Genomic DNA, 18,994 nt, shown 5'->3' with positions numbered 1-18,994 from the left:
TAGGGGACCAGCTCTCAATTTGAGGTGACCTGGGGCAAGAGACAACATTCTAACATTCTCTGTATTGTGGTCAGCTTCGATCACCGGAACAGGGCTGCCACAGGGAAAAGGCTTCCTTTCATGAGCCAGTCACTCCTCGTAGAGGTGAACAGCATCCAGGTGTGCCAGTGGAATGGCCTCCTTCTCCCTGCATCACATCTCCAACCTCCAGTAATAGGTCTCAAGAGTGGTCTGGAGAAAAACTGTCAAATCCATGGACATATGTTTCTCACAACCCAGTCAAATAATTTGACAGAACCTCAGTCATCTTTCCACTGAGGACGAGTGTACTGGGCCAGCATGGCAAGCTGCACATACATCTGCAATGTGAGACCCCATTGGCAGGCATCGTGCTACACCAGGCCAGAGGATTATGGCCATGGACATTTCTCCACTTGGGCACGGGCTCCGTTAACACCTCAACACCTGTTGTGTTGGAGAAGTCCAAGCACACTGTCTTCTCATTTGCAATATCGCCCTTGATACAATTATTGATTTTTTCTCTTTTTCATTTTCTGTGACTAGAGGCCAGGCCCAGCACTGTGCCCTCCATGGCCTAGTGTCCAAGGAGGGGGTCCCCGGGCTCCCTAGCTCACTGGCTTACAGCACACTGGCTACATTATATATATTTTGCTATACGTCGCATGCACTTGCTGGAGAGATAGACAGATAGAGAGAAATCACCCCCCAGGGGTTGTGGTGTGGTCATCCCCACGGGGGGGAGGGGTGTGATTTCTTACTTTCTATCTGTCTCTGTCTCTCTGGTGAGTACACACACCCTAAAGCAAAAAAGAATTAGCCTGGTAAAATGATATCAGGAATATGCCCTTTCTACCATATATGAGATATATGAGTCTGTTTTACAAATGAGAAAGTGAGGATGCAGAGAAAATGGAACTTTTCCACATAGTTAGTGGGAATGTAAATGAATACAGCCATTATGGAAAATAGGTGGAGATTTCTCATAAAACTAAAAATAGACCTGCAATATGATTCCACTTTTAGATATATACCCAGAGGATAGGAAATCAGTATGCCATCAAGAAACCTGTATCCCAATGTTTATTGCAACACTATTCACAATAGCCAAGTTATGGAATTAACCCAAGTATCCATCAACAAATGAAAGGATAAAGAAAATATGTTAATTGATATTATGTTTAGTAAAATAAGCCAGCCACAGGAAAAAAAAAACAAAAAACAAAAAACAAATGTTCTAACTCATATCTAGAAATGAAAGAAATAACCTCATAGAAACTGATAGTTAAAAAATAATTACTCTTGAGACCAGCAGTTAGCGTAATGGCTATGTATCTGAACTCGCAGGTAGCTGAACACGGTTCGAGTCCCGGACCCAGCGGCTTAAACTCATGCCAGGGGTGTGCGCGTGCATGCCCAAGATCCTGAGAGGAGAATGGAGGAGAAGGGATTGCAGCACAGGCATGCCCCCTGGGGGGTGATTTCTCACTTTCTATCTCTCTGTCTCTCTGTCTTTCTGGAGAGCACACATGCTCTACAGCAAAAAATTTCTCCAAAAAAATAAAAAATAAAAAAATAATTACTCTAGGCTGGGAAGGATAGATATGTTGACTAATGGAAGCTAAATTAAGGTAGAAAAGAGGAACAATTTCTATATTAGACACAGTAGGGTGAATGGAGTTAATAAATATCTACTATATATCTCAAAATAGCTCAAAGAGATTTTGAATATTCCCAATGTAACAACAAATTGCTACAATGATAGATATGCTAGTTGCTCTGATATGATCAATACATAATACTGTATTCTTCCTCTGAAAAATCACATTTTATCCTATAAGTATGCACAATTAATATATTACAATAAAAATGATAATAAAAGAAAAACACTCATTTCTTTTTAAATTAAAGGCCACATTTTTCTCTCTTCCTTTCGAGGATGGTACTGGATAAAGCTGCGCCAACTTTTGTGGTTTCAGCCATCTTTTAACTTAGTAGGAGGACCATCTCCTTTTTAGTTGGACAGTAGTCTCCCAGGACGAAAGTAATTTATTTTAGGATTCGTCTTACATCCAAAACCTTCATAGGCTTACTTCATTATAATAAAACTCAGTTCACATTAATAGAAGTTTTAGATATTCCAACACGTGCAGGTTGTTTGTATTATCCAGACACGCACATATAAATGAAGAGTGCCTTCAAAAAGTCCATGAAAAAACTATATTAAGAAAAAACTATGCATGAATTTCAAACTATTTTGCTCCAAAATAAACTAATACTCGAATTCTATTTCCCAATGAGCTCTCCCAAGTTTCTCCATGTATATTAACATCTCTATATATTTACTGTATCTTTTACAGAGGACAGAGCATGCTGTTTGTTATAGATGTTACTACTTTACAGAGAGTAAATTTCTTTCTAAATTGGGGCGTTGAGAAGCACAGATCAGTACTTTCTTCATTATTTTAAAAAAGATTATGTCCTTCATATCATCTCTTGTTGTTTCCGCTGCCAAAAACCAAACCAAAACAAAAATAAAATACAAAAATTCTGCAACAAATTAAGGTTTGACTATAGAACTACATATAACCTTAATGCCCTCATATTTGTTATGTTTATTCCAATTTGGCCTTAAAAATACCTACAATTAAATTTTTAGAAGTAAATGCTCATTTACACCAACATCATTTTTATTGTTAAGTCCTCTCCTTGGTGGACAAGGGTGAGACAAAGAGCCCCAACTTTGAGACAAGCAAGCAAACAAACCAGGCATTTTGCTCACCTGCGTGTTTAGTGTATGGAAGTTTTCTTGGGTCTGTTGATTAAAACCAGAAGCCTCCAATTATACAAGTTCTTTACTGATGAAATTAGAGATACACAAATGTATAGTAAAATATAATTAAGCACGGTTCTCTTAACATTTTTTGATTTTGATTTATTAAAGCTAAAACTGCCTTTCTTGAAATTAAAAAATGTATTTAAAAAAATACCTATTTAGTAACCACAGTAAGCTATATAGCCTCAGCTACATGCTATTTTATAGTATATTCATTTTACCCACAGAGTTTCATGCCTAAAGTCAACTTTGCTCACAGATATGTACATATCAGCTGAACTTACTGTTGAAAGTATTTAGATTAATTAAGATATTTTGTGAATCAATACAATATGGGAAAGAATAAAAGAAGGGAAAACAACAGTAGATACCAGAGAGAGGGTGAGAGGAGGATGGGGAATGGCAGAGGGTGAGAAATAGGGGGGGAAATACACACACATACACACACACACACACACACACACACACACATACATATATATACACAAGAAGCAAGAAATGGAAAATTATTTGTTGATGATAACATGTATGATTAAGCCAATTTACAGTGTATTCTGGCTGGAAAATCGCATTTTGTATGCTGTGGTGATGTTCAGTGAAAGTATGTAAAATAAATAAATAAATGAATAAATAATAATAAAATAAAATATAATGTAAATATACAGAAAATTATTAGCAGATAAATTTAGCTCTCTAGAAAGATCAATAAATGGGGTAGTCAGGCAAATTATTTTGTTTAACAGTTATCTTTCCTATAATAGGCATGAATTACATATGTCATATGTATTACATACAAATGTATATGTAATATAAAAGATATAATACCAAGATCTAAACAGATATTTGCAGTTGCTCCAGGTAATTAAGTATTATTGATGAACGCTGAAATGGAACTAATCCCCCAGACTTTTAATTTCTGGTTTTAATTCTAGATAGAGATTTAAAATACTAAGCACAGATGCATATGATATGTTGCTTCTACCCAGAGCAAGCAAATGAAATACTATGTCTACATAAATATAAATTATTACACTCCATTTTATTGCCAATTAGACATAGGAAATAGAATGGATTTCTTATGACCCATGTGCCTAAATGTTATGCTGCTTCCATTTCCCTCAGTCTCAAATATCAGACTATTTCTAGGAGCTTCATGAAGGAGTTATTAGGAGAAGATAATTCAGCACCTCCTTTCCTAAGTATGAATTTGTGAAATAAGGGAGAACTGATGACCCAGTACTGTGAACAAAAACAAAACACCACATGTTTGATCTAAATTTTCTCCTACCACAGGAAACTGGGGAGAAAATCTTGTCCAACAGTGAAGAACAAAGGAAATTGTTTTGGAATTTACATATATCACCTCCCCCCAGAGAGCCTTTTTTCCTCCTGGAAGACTGTAATCAAGACACAAAAATTTACAATGGTTAGAGTGGGTGAGCTAGTTTGTGTCACGTTAATTATAGATTTCAATAACGTTTAATTTTGGAAATAGTTTTATAGATGCAACAAGTAAGTTGCAACTGAAATAAATTACACTGAGGACATAAAGAACTTAGAAAATAATTATAGGTGTGATAAGCCATATGAAATGAAATCGAGCCCGCCAGTGGAGGTGGTTCAGACAGCTGGAAACCACATGGCCAACTGTGTGATTCAATCCGAGACTTGAAAAACACTCTTGGCATATGTGCATGTGTTCCCAAAATCCCGAGACAAAAATGGAGGCCAAGGGATTGCAGTGTGTCCATCTCCCTTGGGAAGAAATTTCTCATTTTCTCTCTCTCTCTCTCTCTCTCTCTCTCTCTCTCTTCTCCCTGGTGAGCACACATGCCCAATAGTAAGCTTAAAAAAAAATAAAAAAGAAATCCAACCAATCCAATTAAAGATGAATAAGGGCATATAATAGTAGCTCTCCATCTTGGTGCTGTATTCTTTTATTTTTTATTTTATTTATTTATTTTAATTTTGACCAGAGAAAGACAGAGTAAGGGAAAAAGAAAGGGAAAATGAGAAAGTAAGCTGGGTCCAGGACTCGAACCAAGGTCCACCATGTGGGAGTCCAGCGCCCTTAAACACCAGGTCACCTGCCGATTCCAGGTGTTGTATTCCTAAGCCATTGAAACCACCCACTGAGGACCAAGGCACTGGTCCAGTATCTAAGGATGATGCTTGACTCACTTTCCTAGAAAATCATTCATAATTTAACAGTTTGGAAATTAAGGAATAAAATCCATGAAGAACATTATTTCCTTTCTTGTAGTAAGGCATAGTTACTACAGGCATTTAGAGGATTTTCAGGGCTGATGACTGGCCTCAGAAACTTGGAGTCCATCCATATTCTTTGTGTTTTCTCTGCTAGCAAAATGCATGCTTTTACATGTGACCAACAGGGAACAGCTTTGGGAAGAAAGGAGTGATAAAATGGTGATGATGTTGATAGAAAAGGGTTATGTGTGGGTAGCAAGACCAAGGCTGTGGATCTCTAAAATCAGAGGGCCACATGTTCATGTTCCAGTTCTTCGATTTGTAAGCTATGCAAATTGACGAGGCTTTAAAAAGTGTTATTCTCCCCCCACCCCCAACTAAGCTTTAGACTTATTAAACATCACAAATAACTATAGGATGACGCTGAACAACACAGGTTTGAACTACTTACATCCATGTATTTGTAAATTTTCTTTTCTTTTTTCCTTCTTGCTTTTTATAAAGAGAAATTTTTACTATAGAAAGTGTGTGCTCACTAGAGAGACAGAGAGAGAGAGAGAGCACACCCCCTGTGGGGTGGCCATGCCACAATCCCTTCTCCCTTCCATTCTCCTCTCAGGGTTTGAGCACACAAGCAGATGTGCGGAGTGTGAGTTTTAAGCCACCAGGTCTGGGACTTGAATCACAGTCGACTACATGGGAGTCCAGTGATGTAACCATTATGCCACCTGCTGGTCCCTCTTTCTTTTCTATTTTAATCTAACACCAAACTGACCACTTTTAAAATAAGAGATTTTTCCCCTAAGTAAGGAAATAAAAAACAAGTCTGGTGTGCCTGCATTTTCAAAGCACACTCTTGATTCTAGGGTGCCTCCTTTTCTCTCAGGCTGAGTTGGCTCCCAGGGAGTCAAATTGTGAGATATGGATTGAGGGTGTCTTTGTGCTGGGCCCCTCACTCCCTTCCCCTCTCCTGAGTTTTAGGAACGGACCTACAGGCTTCTTCTCTGTCCCAGAGGTACCCAGCTGTGGCCATGCATCGTGCCTGTGATCTGGGGTGGCTAGAACTTTTGTCCCTGTCCTCTCAGCTGCTCCTTTGGGTTCCTCTCCCAGCTGCTGCTTTCCTAGGTGATGTCCAGCCATCATCTGGAGTGTTTTCATTATGGGTGTGGCTCTTGCCCTCTTCCTGATTGCCATGAAGACGTTGCCCAAGTGGAGTTGAAAAGTGAGTAAGCAATCTTGGCTATTCCTCTGGGATGACTGCTCACTGCTCAGCTAGAAGGTTCTGGGAGCGGGGATATGCCTCCAAATCTGCTCCAACTTAGCATCAGGTGCAACTCTAGTAGTATGATATGAGGTGGATCTTCTCACCCTATTGTCTTGCTCTAAGACTGGAGCAGAGGAGGCTGAACTAGCCCTGTGGTGGGAGGGAAGGAGACAGAAGCAGGGATAGGACGGGTGCCTCTTTCTCAGCTCCTGCCCAGGCCGAAGCAAGCTATTAGTAGTTAAATTTTGATGAAGTCAAAAGTTATACGTAAATTTTTGACTGCACAATGGTCAGCACCTGTAGTTGTCCAAGAGTCTTTTTCTTTTTTTTCTGGAGAGGTTTTTGCTACAGGGCGCATGCGCTCTCCAGAAAGACAGAGAGAGACAGAGAGATAGAAAGCGAGAAATCACCTCCCAGGGGGAATGGCCACACCACAATCCCTTCTCCTCCTGGGATCCTGGGCACGCATGCACATGCACCTGGCGTGAGTTTAAGCCACTGGGTCCGGGACTTGAACCACGGTCGACTACGTGGGAGTCCAGCGACATAGCCATTATGCTAACTGCTGGTCCCTCCAAGAGTCTTATGTATTCCTCCTGAAACGCTGATTAGCAAGACGAACACTAATTAAGAATACAGAGTGTATGTCCTCTCTTAATATGTACTGAATGTCTGCACTCTATACCAGCAACTGAAATATCAGAAAGAATGAAAGCATGAAGAGCAAATGTGGACTCAGAAGACAGTATGGGAGGAGAGTGGGCAATGGGGGGCAGGAGGGAGGCCATCAGGGAGGAAAAAAACAAACATTTAACAGACACAAAAATGGGAAATTAATGTGTTGAGTAATATCTTTGGACTAATATGCAGTGTATTCATACTGGGAAAATTCATTTTGTATGCTGTAAAGATGTACAGTGATTAAGTGTAATAAAAACAAGTATATTTAAAAAAAAAGCCTTCGGGAACCAGCAATTAGCGTAATGGCTATGTCGCTGGATTCCCACGTAGTCGACTGCAGTTCGCGTCCCGGACCTGGTGGCTTAAAACTCACACCAGGCATGTGTGCATGCGTGCCCAAGATCCTGAGAGGAGAATGGAGGAGGAGGGATTGCGGCATGACCATCCCCCCTGGGGGGTGATTTCTCGCTTTCTGTCTCTAATGTCTCTCTCTGTCTGTCTGGCGAGCGCGTGCGCCCGATAGCGAAAATCTCTCTCTCGAAAAAAATAAGCCTTCCAAGTGGTACTGGCACCTGATAAACCTTGAAAATCATAGGATCATAGAATAAATAGAATAAATAGGAGAAAAAACTGGGGGAAAAAAAGGATACAGAGTATGCTCAGTATTTATCTCCTGCTGAGAAGCTTCCCTGGTATAACTAGCCCAGTCACTGAAACTATTCAGGAAAATAATACAAAACAAAGAAACACAAGAAATGCCCACCATACTGTAGTAATCCAGGTACTCAGGTTGAAACTATTCAGGAAAATAATACAAAGCAAAGAAACCCAAGAAATACCCACCATACTGTAGTAATCCAGGTACTCAGGAGCAGATTTACATTTGCTGAGGCATCATTCTTCCATTCCACACAAGCCACCCTGGCAGGGGAAAAAAGTAGGAAACATCTGGGTACTCGAAAGTTCTCCAATGGTCCTTTATAACTCACAAGACCGAGCCATCTATATATTATTTTAGACACTCATTACAACATAACAAATAATTAGTACTGATTAAAAAGGTAAGAGGAATCTTTCTTTTTTCCTCTCTTTTTTTGGAGAAGTTTTTGCTATAGAGTGCATGTGCTCGCCAGAAAGACAGAGACAGAGAGACAGAAAGCGAGAAATTACTCCCCAGGGAGGATTGCCACACTGCAATCCCTTCTCCTCCATTCTCCCCTCGGGATCTTGGGCATGCACGCACACGCGCCTGGCGTGAGTTTAAGCCACCGATTCTGGGACTCGAACCATGGTCTACTACATGGGAGTCCAGCGACATAGCCATTACACCAACTGCTGGTCCCATAAGAGGAATCTTTCTGAGTCAATGCCTGAAGAGAGATCTATGCACTTTTCCCTCATTCTGGTAGTTTGTGGTAGTCCCCCACTTCTCAAGAAGAAAGAGTTCACTAAGGACTCATACTAGCCCCAACCCCAGCCCAGGGTTCCAGCCATGACAAAAAGTACTTACTATTCTAAAAATAAAAAAAGAGACTTGTGATAAAAATACTTTTTGATAAAACTGAGCATTTAATGATTTAATATGTTCAAAGCACTGTGTGAGACGATCTGGAGGGCATGGCACTGCATAAAAATTCCATCCTTCTTCTCTAGAATTTAATGGCAAGTGTAAAAGGGCCCAAATAAGTAATTTTTGGTAGAATGGGGTTGTGTGTTATAGCTGGTTGGAAGTTCAGAGGAGGGCAGCATGGCCTCAGAGAGCAAGAGCATGGGGATCCATGAGGAAGGAAGAGGCATTGAACTAAATCTAGAAAGATTATAAAATCTGGAGAGAGGACTAGAGGAGGAAATAAAACAAGTGTGTTCTCAGAAGGAGAAAACAGCGTAAACAAAGGCAGGAAAGCAGAGATACTTGGGGTGTGATTAAGGAAGGACATGGTTAATTTTCCTGAACCAGAGGATTTTATGCTGCGACTGAGAGGAAAAGCTAAAAGTTAGGTTGTTGTAAGAGGATAGAGATCCTTGGATATTAGGAAAATAAGTTTGTTCTTTAATTTGATAAGGACTCACCTTCCATGGGAAAAATGAAGGGTTTTTGAGCCATGAAAAAACCTTGAAATGGTCAGTGTTGTAGTAGTTCTAATTCAAGGGAGGCATATGGTAGGTTATAATTTGGGGGCGGTATATGGTAGTATTTATAATTTGGGAGAGATATATGATAGCAGTTATAATTTGGGGGGTATATGGAAGCATTTGTCAACATTTTCTCTGTTATCATCCTCTAAAGGACTTTAAAGACATTTTTTAAAAGTTGTCCTCTCCATTGCAATGCACGTACAATTTTAATAATGCATAGACCAACAGATGGTGTACTGGTTATATTGCTGGACTCCCACATGGCCAAGCATGGTTCCATTCCTGGAACTTGTGGCTTGAAAATCACACCAGACACTTGTGTGTGCATGCCCATGATCCCAGGAGGAAATGGAGAAGGAATTGTGGCATAGTCATCCTCCCTGGGGGGAGATTTCTCACTTTCCCTCTCACTGTCTCTGTCTCTGTCTCTCTCTCTCTCTGGTGAGCACACACAGCCTAAGGCAAGAAATTCTAAAATTTTTAAAAATAATACTGATAGACTATATATAATCTGTTTATGTGTTCTGTATTTATCTCTCTGTATATAAATTGCGTGTGTGTGTGTGTGTGTGTGTGATCTGTATTTATCTCTCTGTATATAAATTGTGTGTGTGTGTGTGTGAGTGTGTGTGTATATGCATGTGCGAATCTGCTTTATACAAAACTAAGATTTTCTTTTTTTCCCCCAATAATCAAATTTTGTGCTCTTGGTGTAACATCCCCTCCATGGAGAAAGAATGGGGTAAGGGATGGATCAGAGTAGGGAGGAGTGGTCAGAGTTAAGAGCAGCCCAGGTAAGCAAAGATGACTATGCCTACCCTAATCCCTAGTCTCTCACCATCCTCAGGCAAGTAAACCCTCATTGCCAGCTATAATTCTTGGAACATTTCCCCTAAGATGTTCTCTAGCTGCTAGAATCTCTGTGACCCATGGCAAAGCAGGTAAGAAAGTCAGAGAAGTTAACGACTCCTGGGGGCAGGCCTAGAATGAATAGCTTGGTTGCTCTGCACCCCATTTTGAGCGATTCTGATATGTTGCCGTTAGCACTGTATCCAAACAAGTCTGAGCCCCAGGCACCTTTGAGGTACCCCACTTGACAACCTATCTTTTACTGGCTTTCTTCTCATTACTGTCTCACTATTACTCTCCTATTGGCTTTTCCTGAGGTCATTTCATAAATGAACCGCTTGCCCTCCCACGCCTCTCTCAGGCTTTTTAAAGAATGCCTACTTGTGAATGTTTTATGCTTCGATTCTTTTACCATTGGTTGTAGAATAGGAGACTTTATTCTATACAGGGTTTTAGGTGACTTTTCTCCTCAGGGAACATTTGACAATTTCTGGGGGTATATTTGTTTGTCAGAGCTGGAGCGGGGGAGGTATTACCTGCATTTACTGGGTAGAGACCAGTGATGCTACAAAACATCCTCCAATGCACAATGTAGTCTCATGGGACAGAATTATTTGGGCCAACATGTGAATAGTGACAAGGTTGGGAAACTCTGCTTTAGATATACTTGGTTTACATAACATTTTTTATTGCATTCTCATCATTGTTATACTTTTCATCAATCCTGAGTGTAAGTAATTTGTTTATAATTATGGGTCAATGGGATACATAAAGAAAAAGACATAGTCCCTAAATTTCTACTTTATCAGAAGAAAAGCAACGTCTTACTGCTTGAAGGCAATTATTTGACATGTCCACCTGATTATTCCACAGATATCCCGTACAGTCATGTTCATGGAGAGGCAATCTGTTACATCTGGTGTCCATCACTGGTAGAGATATTCTATTTTCCTATCTTCTTTAATTTCCTTTAGTATATGTAAGGCTTGAGTAGCTATTGAGATAAAGCAATCCAATATTATTAAGCACTTGGTGAGTGTTTATCGAAAGAGTAAATTTTCAGAAAAGTGACTTTCCTAGTTTTGAACTCAATGAAGAGCTGTGTAATGTTTGGATCAAAAATTTTTTTAAAGGATTTCCCACTATTCTCCTCACCCCCCATCATAACAAACAGCAGGTTGCAATCATATTTAGATCATTCTTACTGAAGTGAATGAACACTTATTGCCTACTGTGAAAGGGCAGATTTGATGACTGATGGAAGAATCACACTGCTTTGTCAGCTCACATAAATAATAATTCATCAGAGAAACATGTGTTGATGAGCTCAGTCTGGTTTGAATTTAAAACACAGTGAATTCTTGGAAAATAGCTGAAGCACCTGAAACTTACTTGAAAATCTTCAAAAATTTTAAGCATAATACCAATCATTATTAGGTCATTTAATGAATCTTATTTAGGAAATAATAAGAATATTCAGGCTCAGGGATGGAGACAGGCTGCCTACCTCTGTATGGAGAGAAACACATCTGGGTGCCCATTAAGTCTGATGAGCATTTCAGATGTACGATCTGCATTCACTTTTGCAATAGATATTCAACAAAGAGGGGCAAGGGTCAGATGAGTGTTTAGCAGACACTAAGAAAAATAACAAGGGTTCGCTGATCAACTTTCTTTGCTGATCATTGTTCAGTGAGAAAGGATAAAATGTGATATTTTCTCTGGTAAGCATTCCACCCCTGGGCCACCCCCATCCAAAGACTCTCTGTGCTGCTGAAGAATTGACATAATCTGACAAGCTGGTGGGTAGATCTGGCAGCCAGGTGTTTTGGTGTGGCTGAGATGGGCGAACAGATTTGACATGAGGGAGTATTATTCCCAGATGCTCCCAAAAGGAAAGAACAATTTTCTTTCTGTGCCCTGTCCTTTTAAGACGAGTCTTACACATAGGCACTGAAATTAGTTAAATCTCTGAAAGAAACAATGCATTATGGATGCCCTCGTGCCATAAAACAAATTAGCATTTCCAATGGGGTCTGTCTAATACTTTACGAAAAGCCAGTGGCCATGTCTGGAGCTCATTCAAGGCAAAGCAAAGAAAGAAATCTCCCGACATTGAGGAGATAAGGGAGAAAAGACATGATGAGGATATATAGTATTGAATTTAAACTGAAAGGAGACCCAAGCAGGTTGAGCTATGTCACAGTCTGTATGGTCCTTGCTGCGAAAGTCAGTATGAGAAAATACAACCCGAAGTGAATGCCCTTCACGTCAATGCTATAAGAGCCCTAGGCTGTCAGGCTTCAAACACTTTCATGTCAATTGGAAAAAAATAGCAAACTGAGAATATTTTCATGTTTATGTGATGGAAACTTTGGTGCTCAGTGTGCGTTGTATTAAGAATGCTTTCTCAGTTTGTCAATTCCAGAGTTTTCTCAGCATTCTTCACATACTCTGAACTTGAAAATACAATGTTTGTCATCATAATTGATTTCATGTTTCTGGATTACATATCCTGAAAATGACACAAACAATATACAGAACTGCACTCACTATATTAAAATCCTTGTTGGGAATGGAACAATTTAGAGAAAGCTGAACAGATATTATTGGGTTGCTGGAAAAGTCATGACATGTGTTTTCTATGTAAAAATGCATCATGACTTTTCCACCAACCCAGTAGATACACATGGTTTATGTTATGCTGGTTTCAGGGGAACAGATCCAAGTTATCAGTCTATGGTTCTCTCATAGTCTTTGTCTTGTATCCAGTGTTTAATAGGTAGGCTTCTTTTTTTTTTTTTGCAATATAGATTTATTTGTTCTTTCTACTCAATGAAATGATCATTGATATGTTTCTATTTTCATTTTTTTAGTCTTCCATTTTATCTTACCAATAGAACACAAATAAGAAATAAATGTTTTTCTATATTTTTTTCATAATTCTATGGTCTGGTTAAGATAGTCTGGGGCAATTCTGAGAATATTTCAGTCACCCTAAGCTCATCATTTCACATCAGTTGAAAACAAATTGTTGTGTTTATATTCTCTAAATTGTTCCATTACCAACGTGGATTTAGATTTAGTGAGTGCAATTCTGTATATTGTGTGTTTCAGGATATATACTCCAGAAATATGAAATCAATTATGACGACAACATTGTATTTTCACCCCATGAAGGGTGATTCTCACTTTCTCTCTCTCTCTCTCTCTCTCCCTCTCAAAAACCCTCTAGCAAATTAAATGACAACCAATCAAACAAAAAGTTTGGATTTTATTTCATGGACAAATACAAACTCAAAGAATACAAAGAATCTGAAGATGTTAAAGTAAGTTAAAAGTTGTGTGTCATGCTTGGTAAAGTCTCTTTAAAATCTAAATGATGTATAACAATGAAATGTATAAATAATAAAAATAAATAAATTTTAAAAATGGAAACAAACAAAAAAGAAAGTTAAAAGCTACCTTTTCATTTTATCCACTAAGTACAGTTAATCCTTTTCTAAGTGGAATTTGCTATTGAGGATTCAAATTAATTCAAATCTTCAGATTTGCCCTGGAGTTAAAAGAGGAATGATGATCATATATAACATATTTAAGCATTAGGAAGTAACAAGAAACACTAACTTGAATAGTAAAGACTAAAAAGTGCATTGGAGTTTGAAGGCAGGAGGAGGCTGAAGCAATTAGGGAGAGAGTAGAACACCGGCAGGACCCTAGAACACTGGAGGGACTATGTTTTAGGAAAAGAACAGAATGAGCGATGATGGAGAAAGAGGAACCAGTGAGACCAGCAGATGGCGTAGAGGTTACATTGCTGGACTCCCACATGGTGGACTGTGTTTCAAGTCCCAGACCTGGTGGTTTGACAATTACACCAGGCATGTGTGCATGTGACTAAGATCCCAGGAGGAGCATGGAGGAGAAGGGATTGTGGAGTGGTCATGCCTTTTGGGAGGTGATGTCTCACTTTTGCTCTCACTGTGTTTGTCTCTCTCTCTCCATCAAGTGCATGTCCCTTAAGGCAAAAACCTGTTAAAGAAAAATAAAAAAGAGAAGAAGCAAGACCACAAAATGGTTATGGCAGCAGGCAGGAGTTTAAGCTGAAAAGGAGTAATGAAAGGGAAGGTTAAGAATGCAGGGACAGGGCTGGAATTACAGATCTGAAATGCTGTGCCTCTACTTCCTCCTTCTGCAGTCATGCCACCTCTCTTGCTGTTGTTAAGCCCAGGAGCTGTTCTAGACATTTTTTTTTCTTGCTATAGGGCATGTGCACTCACCAGAGATCACCAGAGAGAGAGAAAGTAAAAGCGAGAAATCACCCCCTGGGAGGCATAGCTACACCACAATTCCTTCTCCTCCCTTCTCTTCTTGGAATTTTGGGCACTCACTGCACATGCCAGGTGTATTTTAAACCTCTGGATCTGGGACTCGAACCACAGTCAATTATGTGGTAGTCCAGTGATGTAACTATTACTCCATCTGCTGGTCTCTGTTCTAGACTTTTTATCCATCTATTACTCAGTGAGCTATTTCCACTTGGAAGTTTATTTTCCTGAATACAACTACAAGTTTCTGAATGGTGGATTTCTGATTTTAAATATTTTTTTCTTATTCTATAGTTGCAGAAAATGAACAGAGGGAGGATGTTCAAGGTGACAGCCAGAAATTGTTGAAATTCTATTTTATATGTAAATTACACATCAGGTCTTAAAGACTACATGCTTTGGCTATGTGTAGAAGACAGAGGATGCTTTGCATTGAATTTACATTAGCTCTTGCTCCAAAATAAACAAAGTCGTGACACACCAAATGTCATAAATCACAATGCCATGCTGAAAAAGCATTGTTTCACATTTCCATTTCTCCCTTAAAGTATGGTTGACCTCAGACACAGGAACTCAGAAATCTCCCTGACTTCTTCTTTGCCCCTAAGAAAATAGATACTGGTTTTCCAAGCTCAGGATTAGGAAAGAAGCTGGAAGAACTTGAAGAGCTTTTAAGCCTATGAGTGCCCTTGCCAAAACTCAGTAAAAGTGTCCCTAGAGAAACAGAGGTCATGGAAGTTTAAAGGTTTGATTATTTTTTAAAGTTTTTACTACCTTCCCAGTAAATATTGCCTTAATTTTTCATTCTTACTAGCAAATTGTCATTTAGCACCCAATAATTCTCTTATTAAGGCCTTGAGAGTTATTATTTTCAGGGATGGATGAGTTTAACTGCCCTTGCACTCTCCCACAACTTTGTGTAGTATTTCAGGGGACAAAGTTCTTCTCATTTTTTTCCTCTGAATATATTCCCCTTTTATTGTGAAACATAAAACCTTAACTACAGAGAATCAAATTTACCATCGGAGAAAAATACTTCACGGCAAAGCAATTGCTCAGTGGAGAAAAACCCCTATACCTAAATTCTAGGTTTGGCTCTATGAAGGACTCACTAATTCTGTGACTCTTGGATAATTGTTTAACCTCTTTGTCTTATCTTTTTAATTAGTAAATGTGGATAATTTTTTCCTCTGGCTTCATGTAGGACTGCTATTAGGATGAAATGAGATAATAGATGAAGTTCATTTTGTAAAAATGGTGCTACAGAATGGTAAGAAATTCCATGTTATGCTAATTTAGAGTTACTCTCATATATCTTGTGATCAACAAAATCTAGAGGGTGTGTTGAGAAATGTTTGGCTAATATAGTGGAGCGAGCGCATGGCAGTGTGTGAAGGAGACGGAATGTTTTAATGCTCTACATGCATGTGCAGTGTTATGTATGTCAGCCAGCAAATTAATAAATTAATAAACTAATCTTCTGCATGGCTGCATCTTCTCTTTCTATCTCTCTCTCTCTCTGTCTCTAATTTACTAGGAGGTGCATACACTCACTGGAGAGAGACAGTGGTACGTGGAGGAGGTGAATGAGAGAGCACTCCTCATGGGGAGATAGCCATACAGTAATTCCTTCTTCTCCATCTGTCCTCCAAAAATTTGGGGCATGCAGGCGTATGCTCCCAGGTGTTTTTCAAGCTGTCAGACCTGGGGCTTGAACTATGCAATCAGCCATGTGGGAACTAGTCACCTTAAAAACTACACCACAGGCTGGTCTTGCATCTTAGTAAGGACAAGATAGAAGTGTAAGAATAAGGTTGTTTTCTGTATGTGTATTTTAAGATAATAGAGTGAAGGATTTTGGCTGAACAATTGGAAGGATGGAATTTCCATCATCTGAAGTGAGGAGGCAAACAGCGAAGCAGATTTGGGGTGGAAACTAGCAGTTCGGTTTGCACGTAGTGAGTTTCAGATAGCTATTCAACAAAGTAGACATGTTAATACAGTAGACAACTACATAAACCTGGAATTCAGAAGTGAAATCCATGTTAGCAATAATGATCTCAATGCTATCAACATGTGGATGATGGCTTAATGCTGAGACAGAATAAAATCACCAAGAGAACACTTCCATGGCTCGCTCGCTCCAATTCTGCCATTTAGTGCCTGGATGGCTTCTGTATTTTGCTGGACAAATAGAACTTTATGTTGTGGGGCAGAATGATCCTTGCATATTTCTTTGTAACTATTCAAGTCATTGTCCTGATGCTACTTTTAGCTTGAAGTAAGTGGGACAGGGAGAATTGGAGAATTTTACAATGATACGGTACACTTAGTTTGGAAAAGCAAAAGTCCTTCAAGATGTGTGCCTGCTCCAAGAGGTTAGGATAATTTTTCCTATGTACACTTTTTCTCAGAATGGGTAAATAAGAGAGTAGGTGAGTTACATTTATTTAAAACCTATTATGTCCCAAGGATTTCACAAACAATAGCTCACTCCACAGTTCTGTTCTTGGATTTGCAAAATTGGGGTGGAGTTGCTCTAATGTTTCTATCATTTTTTTTTCTCATCCAGATAGAAACTTGATGATGATAGTTGCTGCTTCTATTTCAGTCTCTCTTATATCAAAGAGAAATTGAAAATAAGATCCCAAATTAGTGCAAACACATTCCTGACTTTCATGAGTTCACATTAAGGTCACTTCTAAATAACATTCTATTTATCAAAACAGGTTTTTCCACTCTACTAATTGGTGTTGTCTTCCCACAGCTAAATAAAATTCCATAAAACATTAACATGAACAATATCAGTCCTATACATTTTTGGCATTATTTTTATTTAAAAGGCACTTTCGTAACCATGGACTACAATATCAAGAGACAGAGTGTCAATTGTTCAGCTCTCTTGTTACACATAGTTGAGAATAAAAATGAAAGCACTCCACCGGCCGAGTCATCAGTCTGGAATTACTCCCTATTTCCTAGAGCCAGGTTTCTTGATCAGGGCACCTACTGACATTCTGGGTCACAGAGTTCTTCACTTGGTGGCCATGGAATATAGGATTTTATCAGCAGCCTCTTTGGTCTTTACTCCCTAGCTAATAATAGCTAAGCCTTCTCACTAAATTAAGACAACTAAAAATCTTCCCAGAAATTGCCAAATGCTTTCTGGGATTTGGGGAGAGAGATGGAAGGGATTAAGAACCATTGACCTAAAGGGTAATTTCTATTTCCTTTGTCTGGCATTGAAATTCCTTAATGATTTGTCCTCAATGTTTTTTAAACATTCCCCTCGACCCTGCAATCTGTTTTAAGATGCCTGATCTGCTTACTATTCCCCCTAAAAGTTTTGGTCTTTTTGAAGTTCATGTCTTTGTAAATATCTACTTCCTCCCTTATGGACTAACATGTTTTTCTTCTAGCTGAGTACTATCAACTCTTATAAACCCAATAAAATGCTTCGTATCTCATACAATTCTAACATTAAGTCATAGAAATTGGATGATGCTAATCTAGTTTTTATTTTGCAGCTGTGAACAGTGAGACAAGAGTGGGCATTGTTTACTAAGGTCGTGGGGATTCATTTTGAGAGCAGGTAGCAGAACCCAGAACCTTAGCTCAGAACCTACTGTGCTTTCCATCCCACCTACTTTCCAGATGTCTCTGGTTCCATTTTACTTTCATCCTGTGCTGAAATGCATACAAATTTTCTTATTGTTCATTTTATTGATTAGAGTCCTTCCACATGATAACATAAATATGTCACTTAATGTGTATGTGAGGTACGAGGTCACTTATAAAGGCAGAAAAGAAAAAAATAAGTTAACTTTATAGATTTATCATGATTTAGTAATAGGAATGTTTTATTTATGGAGAAGAAATTTTTTAAAGAATTATTATATTTACCTTTATTAATTTATTTTAATTTTATCAGAGGGATTCAGAGTGAGGGAGAGAGAGAAAATGAGACAGCAAGCCACCAGGTCTGGGACTTGAACTGCAGACAGCCATGTGGGAGTCCAGTTCCCTTAACCACCATGCCACCTACTGGTCCCCAGAGGAGAAATTTTTTTAACTCAATATATTATTTAGGGAAAGTCGTGCTATTTAAAAAGTTTATTTATTTCTTCTGTAGGAAAGAAAGACACAGAGAAAATTAGAGAGTGTGAGAGAGAAAGAGACAGAGAGAGAGGGAGATACTCCCTAAAGGGACCCCAGGCTACAATGCACTTCCAGTCTCAGCCAGTCTGGATCATAGGTATGTGTTAGGCATGTGCAAAGCACATCAGAGAGGTTTTCAGACATGAATCGAAGACCTGTCTTATGTGGGTTTTGTTGGATGATCACCGTACCACCATCTGGTCTAAAAAATATTTTACTTCAGAATCTTCCAATAAAAATATGAGACATAGTAAATGTAATAGTTTCTAGTAGTCACCTTAAAGAAGTAAAAAGAAGTAGATGTCTTAAATTTTAGTAGTGCATTTTATTTAGTCCATTTTATCTAAAATGTTACCATGTTCACACATAATCATTATAACAATTATTAGTGAGGAATTTTTTGGTTGTTGTCTATATCAAGTCTTTGAAATCTGGTGTGTATTTCATACCTTCCTGGACCTCAGTACAGAGTAGCCACATCAGTGCTTGGTATGCTAGTGGCTGGCCTATTTTACA

General features: G+C 38.9%; 1 pseudogene; it reads right to left on the bottom strand.

The window, feature by feature from the left end:
* LOC114009361 (thymidine kinase 2, mitochondrial-like) overlaps positions 1–6,256 on the bottom strand; it is a 6,532-nt pseudogene extending 276 nt beyond the window's left edge.
* Between the last annotated feature and the right edge of the window lie 12,738 nt (positions 6,257–18,994).

The sequence above is a fragment of the Tupaia chinensis genome, unplaced genomic scaffold, assembly GCF_000334495.1.
Source record: "Tupaia chinensis unplaced genomic scaffold, TupChi_1.0 Scaffold000527_1, whole genome shotgun sequence".
In the NCBI taxonomy this organism is placed as follows: domain Eukaryota; kingdom Metazoa; phylum Chordata; class Mammalia; order Scandentia; family Tupaiidae; genus Tupaia; species Tupaia belangeri.
The sequence above is the reverse complement of the archived record's forward strand: the minus strand, read 5'-3'. Positions and strand labels throughout refer to the sequence as shown.